The following is an 8,909-nucleotide window of genomic DNA, read 5'->3' as shown; positions in this document are numbered from 1 at the left end:
GTTGTCAAGTCCTTGCGATCCAACATCCTTCTTATGGTTCCCATATGGATTTCTATTATTATCAAAACAAAAAGTCTATAATAATTTATTTATTTATTATTATAACAATTAAATAAAAAGATAAACTCATTTGTGGAATATAATTAATAAAAAAAAAGAGAAGTGTTGGAGTTTTAAATTATTATTATTTTATATTTTTTATATTTTAAATAAAATAATAAATAATATAATTAAAATAATGGATAAAAAAAAAGTGCACTTTCAAGTTTTATACCTTCAACCTATACGAGTTGTAATATTTTCAAGTTGGTATTCTTTAACATAAGTCAAATTCTAACTTATTCAACTTTGACAATTTTAACCTAACCCTCGTATTGGTACAAATTAGACTATTCTACCCTGCTTAAGGTACCGTCCTAAAAAATTCATGAGAATTATGGACCCATCTTATTACGAATGTTGTATATTAAATTTCCAAAAGTCATATTTAAAAATTAATATTTATGTTTATATTTCACAGTACATATTTATCTTTACTTTAATATATATATATATAGTTGATAGGCAGAATTGTCCTTAATGGCCTTTGTACATAGAGTACGTACCTGGTCATAAGAATACGTGTCAAATATAAACATGCTTTTTAAATTTAATCATTTATATTATAAGTTTATTATTATTATTATTATTATTATTATTAAAATTTTATTGTATACCTTGTAAAAATAAAAGTTATGATCTTACATAAGGTTGAAATTTGAAGTTCAAGTTCATTAAACTGTGCAGAGTTTAGCTTTCTATTACTCTATATACATATATATATATATATATATATATATATATATATATATATAATCAATTCCATCAATTCATTATTTTTTAAGATATTGAAAATTACGTAAATATTGATGGTTATATTTTACGGAAACATTGAAACAAAACAATAATAAATTATTAAAGTTGTTTTACTAAATAAAATAATATAATCATCGTTTTATATATATATAAAAGATCAGTTCATTATTTTTTAAGACATTGAAAATTATAAAAATATTGATGATTATATTTTATGAAAACATTGAAACAGAAAAAAAAAAAACATTATATATATATTCTTATACTTTGTTTATTAATAATTTTGTTCTTTTTCATTTTGACTTAAGAATCTTTTTAAATAGTGATTTACTCTTCATCGAAGATTCAAAGTTATTTTTCAATTAATCGATCATAGGTAAGTGTGAAAATGATTGAGTAAAGACAAGTTAATCATCACAAATAAGTGTGAGAAGGACCGAGTAAAAACAAAGGGTTGAATTGGAAGTTTTAATTTACATAAAATATTTTAATTAATTTGAAAAGAATTTTAAATTGAGAATTTGAAAAAAAAAAAGAAATTTCCAAATAATAAAAATAATTTAGAAATGAATTTTAAATTAAGGATTTAAATTTTAAAATTTGAAAAAGGAAAATTTTTATAAATCTTTTCTAATTTTAAATATGAAATATTTCCAAATCTTTTTAAAACTCTTAAGTTTCTAAATTGTTTTTAATAAAATATAATCTTTAAATTAATTCCAACTATATTAAGTTTTCTCCTATATACATTCTACCTAAATATATATTTGATGACAGTATGACTTGTCTTATCATTCCTGATCTCTAAAGAAAGAATTCATTAGAATGACCTACATCCCTTCAGAAGCTTAGAGGAGCTGGAACATTGGAGGTAATGCGTTGTGGATGTGGATTAAGGTGTAAGTGCTAGAGAGTAAATCATTAAGGCAAAGCGGTTAGGTAAATATGCGTGCTTTGAGTTTAAATAGTGGATTGTAAATTAGAGGTCTTAGACCTTGTGATTTTTTATGCCCACAATTAGTGTTGATATTTTCAACTTAAAATTTCTTGTGTCCCTTATTTGATTATTTTTCTTATTTTGATCTTTAATTATTTTGATTATCCCTATTATCTCCTAGTTTAAATTGAGTTAATATTATTTAACTCTTATATTATTATCTTTAAAAATCACCCCACTCTCAATGTCATCCTCCTGGACAAAAGCACATATATAATTCACAAATCATGAAAATATATTTAATATTAAAATATCATTCCATGTAATTTGGATGTATTCAAAGATGTAAAAGAAATGATAATATATGTATAATTATTTTTTATTTAAAAATGTTAATAATTACATTTGCAACTTTATTTTGTCCTCTTTATTTAATTAATATACAAAAAAATATGAAAATAGACTTATCAAAAGAATTGTCATAATAAAGCTTTATATTATTAATAATAAGTTAAATTAAGGTGATGTTTATTTTTTTACTTAAATCTAAATGAAAATTAATTTAAGTTAATTGTAAATATAACTTAATAGAATTAATTATTATATTGTTTGTTTTTAATTATTTTATTTTTGTTAAGCATTAAATATTAATTAGGCGAGAGTCCTACTAAGGTTGTGCTTTGATTGATTCAAAAAATTATTTTGAGTATTGAGAAAAAAGTTAAATATTTTACTTTTATCTATTCATAAAAAAACAACTTAAAAATTAATTTTTTGTTAGAAAATATGAGAATTTATCGAATTATGGGAACTTGTGGATGATCATCCATATTGATGTATATCTCTTTGTAACTCCCTATAAAAGGGAGATACCTCTAATGAAAATCTATTCTATTCTCTTTCTACATTTTAATTTCTCTTTCTTGTTTTCTTCTCCTTTCACTTTATAATTTTACAACACGTTATCAGCAAAAATAGTCTCTACAAAATAAATAAAAAGATTTTTCTCTATTCAGATAAATAGAAATACGTTCTTCCCTTCAGAGAAATAGAAAGACTCTTCCCTATTCTTTCTCACAAAAAGGTATGTGATAAACTTATATTATGATTTTCTATTTTATTACCCTTTGATCTCTATTTTCATTTATTTTATTTGAATACATAAATATGTATAATCCCCATAACCAGAAGTTATGGGGTAAATTATAAATTGTGGGGTAAATTCATAACTAGAAGTTATGAAAAATATGTGCAATTCCTATAACCAGAAGTTATGGGGTAAATTATAAATTGTGGGGTAAATTCATAACTAGAAGTTATGAAAAATATGTGCAATTCCTATAACTAGAAGTTATGGGGAAAAATTACAGAATTATAGATACATGACCAGAAGTTATGTATATGATACCTAATTATTTATTTTTAATTATACGGTATAACTGGATGTTATACCAAACAATATTATATAGCAAGAAGGTATAAAATAAATAAATAAATAAATGTTCATAGCTTGAAGCTATGTACAAATTTACATAATAAAAGTTCAACCCAAAGTTATACACAAATTTACATAAAATAATTCATAACTTGAAGTTATATATTACGTTGCACATTTTTATTATGATAAAATAATCATAGCCTGAAGCTATGAAAAAGAAACATATATATATATATATATATATATATATATATATTAAATTCATATTTATACATTTTTACCATATTTATAATTGATAAATTTTAGGTCATTATATTTTTAGATATTGTTTACTTGAAATATTGTTAAAGCATTTTATTAATAGTTTATTATAATAATTGAAATATTTCTCTGATTAATATTATATATAGCTTTCAGATAATGTCAAACCTTGCAAAGCTTGAATTTGTTGTCCTCGATATTTTGGACAAGAACTACTTATCTTGGGTTCTAGATGTTGAAATTCATCTAGATGTGAAGAATCTTGGAAATACCATTAAAGAAGGAAATGATGCATCCCTGTAGGATCGCGCCAGAGCTTTGATATTCCTTCGCCATCACATTGATGAAGAATTAAAAGGTGAACACCTTACGTTAAAGATCCTTTCATCATTTGGAATAATCTAAGGGAACGATATGACCACCAAAAGACCGTAATCCTTCCAAAGGCACGCTATGATTGGATGCACTTGAGATTACAATATTTCAAGTCTGTTAGTGAATACAACTCTACCCTATTCAAAGTTAGCTCACAATTAAAATTGTGTGGAGAAAAGGTCACTGAAGAAGATATGCTCGAAAAAAAATTCACGAATTTTCATGCCTCGAATGTGCTCTTACAACAGCAATATCGAGAGCGCCGATTCACTAAATATTCAGAATTGATCTCATGTATTCTTGTGGTTAAACAAAATAATGAGCTATTATTGAAAAACCATTAATCTCGTCCTACCGGGTTTATGTCATTGCCTGAAGCCAATGCCACATCTGTTCAAACCCTTGGACATGGACAAAGACATGGATATGGACGAGGTCGAGGACGTAGTCGCGGTCGAGGTTGTGGTAAACACAATTCTTCTCATCGTAGTGGTTCTCAAAGTAAAAAAGAACAACTCAAACGACCTGAAATGAAATAATTCAGAGGCACAACCTGAAAAGGGGATAGAACCACAAAGTAAACATGCTCGTGAGAATAAGTGTCATAGATGTGGCATGAAAGAACATTGGTCACATACTTGTTGTACTCCAAAACATTTTGTTGACCATTATCAAGCCTCAATAAAAGCAAAAGGAAAAGAAGTTGAAATGAACTTCATTGATAGTGATGGCCTAGTAGATCTAACCCATTTAGATGTTTCAGATTTCTTTGAGAATCCTAATGGGAAAATTGATCATCTAATTGGTGATAGAAATGTTTGTTATGATTAAATGTTATATTCTTATTTAGTTCTTTACAAATAGGTTTATTTTGTTATCATCTTTAAACACATTTTTATTATTCATCTTTTATAGTTTAGTTCACATTTTATTATTTCTTATTTAAATTCTTCTCTTTATTTATACTTGAAGATACATGGATCTTTCTCATACCGTGGTACATCATACGACATCCAATGTAGATGCATATCTTGCAGATTATGCCACAACACACACAATCCTTAGTGATAAAAAATATTTTTCCAACATATCGTTGGTTAAGTCTAATGTTAATACAATATTAGGTCCTATAGACTTGATTCAAAGCTCCAAAAGAGCATCTATTATTTTACCTAAAGGAACTAAAATCCACATTAATAATGCCCTTTATTATGCTAAATCCAAATGAAATCTTCTTAGTTTCAAGGATATTCGTCGAAATGGATATCACATTGAAACTATGAATGATGATAGTAATGAATACCTTCTCATTACTTCAATTATTTTTGGGGAAAAACACATCTTGGAAAAGCTTCCTTCTTATTCTTGTGGGTTATATCGAACAATCATTAGATCCACTGAGTCATATGTTGTCATGAACCAAAAGTTTTGTGACTTAAAAACTTTTATGATATGACATGAACATCTTGGTCATCCAGGATTATCCATGATGTGTCTTATCATCAACAATTCTTTAGGTCATCCCTTGAAGAACCAGAAGATTCTGATGCCCAATAATTACAATTGTGTTGCTTGCTCACAAGACAAATTAATTATTAAACCATCATTTACCAAGGTTGAATATGAATCACCAACCTTTCTAAAACGTATTCAAGGTGATATTTGTGGACCTATCCATCCACCTAGTGGACCTTTTCGTTATTTTATGGTTTTAATTGATGCATCAACTCGTTGGTCTCATGTTTGTCTTCTTTCAACTAAAAATATTGTCTTTGCCAGGTTACTTGCTCAAATAATTCGACTCAAGGCACAATTCCTTGATCATCCTATTAAGACAATTCGTCTTGATAATGCTGGTGAATTCTCCTCTCAAACATCTCTTGATTATTGTATGTCGGTTGGTATTGATGTTGAATATCCTGTTGCTCATACCCATACTTAGAATGGATTAGCTGAATCTCTAATTAAGCGTTTGCAACTAATTACAAAACCATTACTCTTGAGAACAAAATTGCCCTTGTTTGCTTGGGGGCTTGCTGATTCGTGCCCAATTGGTGTCTCAGCTGATTTGTGTTCAGCTGGTGCTCCTTGATTGAGGGAGTAATCAACAAAATTTATTACCTATAACACCATACACTAGGGTAGCAAAGAAAAAGCTACTATAGTATAGTGGCTCTAGGGTCGTTCACTGGGAATGATTAACAAGCAATCAATGATACCAATTCCAAGTGAATTGGTCTTGTTTCATTTCAAGGTTAGATTAAGAAGTAAAACACAAACTTTGATTGGTAAAGGTTTAGACTTAAAATAACTAACATAACAGAAGTTTGGAATAATTTAGGAAGAAAACATTCCTTGGAGAGTTAGGTTCACTAGGGTGGTACCTCATGCAAAAGACACGGCTCTGGTCAGATGGTTCATTTCCTTGTGTTAGAGATTCAACATATAGTCAATTCTCTAACCGGTGTTGTACAGAGACTCCTTCAATTAGATTTCACTTTAATTCTCTCATTGATGCAACTTGCAATGGTTTAAGCCTCTCACTAAGCCTTAACCATTCAAGGTGATCTTTAACCTTGGATTACCCGTCAAAAGCTCGCAAGAGATAACTAATGGATGTCTCCTAGGAGTCCAAAAGCTTATCAAGTGTTGGCTATTCTAGAAAATCCTACCTTGAAATCACCTACCAGAGGCTCGCAAGGGGTAAACTAGTGCATTTCCATGGTTGGAAATCACTTGCCTTACCAAGTGTTAGCCCAGGTGACTCTAAGGTGTTTTAAGTTAACTAAAAACATAGAAATCACTAAAGGATTTCACTTGCTCTTCATTAATAGCTAAAACCACAGAGCTTTGCATTCTTGCACTTGGAACCTTCCCCGGCAACCTTAGCTCCAAGGAATTAGAGATTTAGTTACTCATTCTCTGGGGAAAACTCCTCAGAGAATTCATAACTTAGTAAGAAATTGAAAATACAAAGTGAGAAGGTAAGACAGTAGAAAGAAAATAGACTTTACTTGCTTACCCAAACGTTTACAGAAGGCACTCCTCTCTGAGAACAGGCTCCCGAGAGGTATATATATGAACATAATATAAAACTAATTATTACATAGATATTTAGTCTTTTTACTAACTTAAAAACTAAGGAATCATGTAATTGGTGGTTTACAAGGAGTATTTTGGGATTTAGACAACAAAAATCTAATAGAAAATATCTCCCAATGTTGGTAGCAAATATCGGGAGGCTTCAGGAACCATTTCGCAGGAGAAAAATGGTGTCTGCGAAATTTCGCAGACACTCAAGAGGGCTGCGAAATTATTTCGCAACACCAAGCTATCTTCACAGGGCTGCGAAATTGGCTTCCACCTTGAGGTTCCCAGCTCCCTTCTCGCGGCATGGTTCGCGCATCGTCAGAAGGAGAAACACCTTACTGTACAAAAATGCTGCGAAATCACTTCGCAACAAAAGGGTGATTTCGCAACACTTTGCAAAATGCTTCCTTCAGCTCGGAGTGATTGGCTTGTAATGGCTACAACTTCTTCGTTTCAACTCCGAATTGCACACCGTTTGAAGCATTGGATTGTTGACTTCCTGAGCTTTGAAATGGTATATAGAATACATCATTTGGACTTCAGAAAGTGCTCCAAAAGTGGCTGCTACGACTGTCATCAAGAATAGGCTTCATGGCAGATTCTCTTTGCTTTTTCTCCTTGCAATCCGGATTCACTCTTGGCAAATGACTTCTAAGCTTTGCCCAAGATTCCTCATAGCTCTCCTCAGTCTTGACTTGCTTTGGTGATCAAAATACTAACAAAAACACCAAAACTTGCACAAAGTGATCAAAATTGCTTTAAAGGATCCTTAACATGCCAATTGAGTTAAAAGGCCTAAACTACTACTCAAAAGTGTTTAAAAGGATTAATTATAGGCTATCAAATAGCACTTTTTGAGTAGTAATCACTCCCCCCAACAGACATATTGCTAGTCCCTTAGCAATATAGGAGAGAAAAAAAAAATGAATAGCTAATTATACTAAAATTTACAACATCATGCTGATAGAAAATAATTCTCAAATGGCATGATGATCTAATTCTCACATGAAGCATTAAAGAAATACAAACCCAAATCTCAACAAGAGTCATAACACCTATGCTAAACACTGTCAATCAAGAGAGTGCATTATGCAAACTGAAGTTTTAAAACCATTTCCACTTTCTAAGAACCAAACTTTAATCTTCCACAAAAATCTATGTGTATTGGTTCCTTAGCTTCCGAGAATAATATGCTAAACTAGTCTCACCCCCCAACCTATCTCTTTTCAACACTTTAGCAAACTGACCAAAATCAATAAGAAAAGAAAACACCTTTTTTTTTTTTTTTCAAGGTAGCTTTATGGGGTACTCTTTCTGACTTGTCCATGTAATGGGGGTCCATCGATGACTCCCAACCAATTAAGGTTTAGGGCACCAAGCTTTAAGGATCTTTCAACCACTAACTCCTCGGATTTTTCCCCGGACTTTTAAGAATGAATTTCTAATACCCAAGCATCTACCATATGCTAACTCTACCTATTCACCCTTGTAACGAGCATTGAGGTCGGTGACTCCCAACCAATTAAGGCTTAGGGCACCAGGCTTTAAAGATTTTCACCATATACCCCTCAGACCTTGCTCGGGTTTCAAGGCAAGCAAACAACTTTCTTTATTTTAAAGGCTCATTGGCCTTTTGCAGGGTGTTTCAATTTTTATCAAGTGAGGTCAAATATACCAAGTCCCAAAATTATCCTAAGTCAAGAGGGAAATAGCTTTTCATCTTATAATCGGAATCTAATGTGCACAGTGTGTGAATAGCTTAAAGTGGAAGAACTAAATTCAATTTCAATAGAAGTTTCAACAATTGAACCACTTTAGTAAGCATAATCCATACTCTAAGTCAAGTGAAAAACAACAGTTCAATTTCTCTTGGTTTAATTTGAAAATTTTTCCTCAAAATTCATGGAGAATAGAGTAACACTAGTAAAAAGTAAAATCTACAACTAATTAACC

Source organism: Vitis vinifera, chromosome 18 (assembly GCF_030704535.1).
Source record: "Vitis vinifera cultivar Pinot Noir 40024 chromosome 18, ASM3070453v1".
In the NCBI taxonomy this organism is placed as follows: Eukaryota; Viridiplantae; Streptophyta; class Magnoliopsida; order Vitales; family Vitaceae; genus Vitis; species Vitis vinifera.
Note: the sequence above shows the minus strand (reverse complement) of the source record.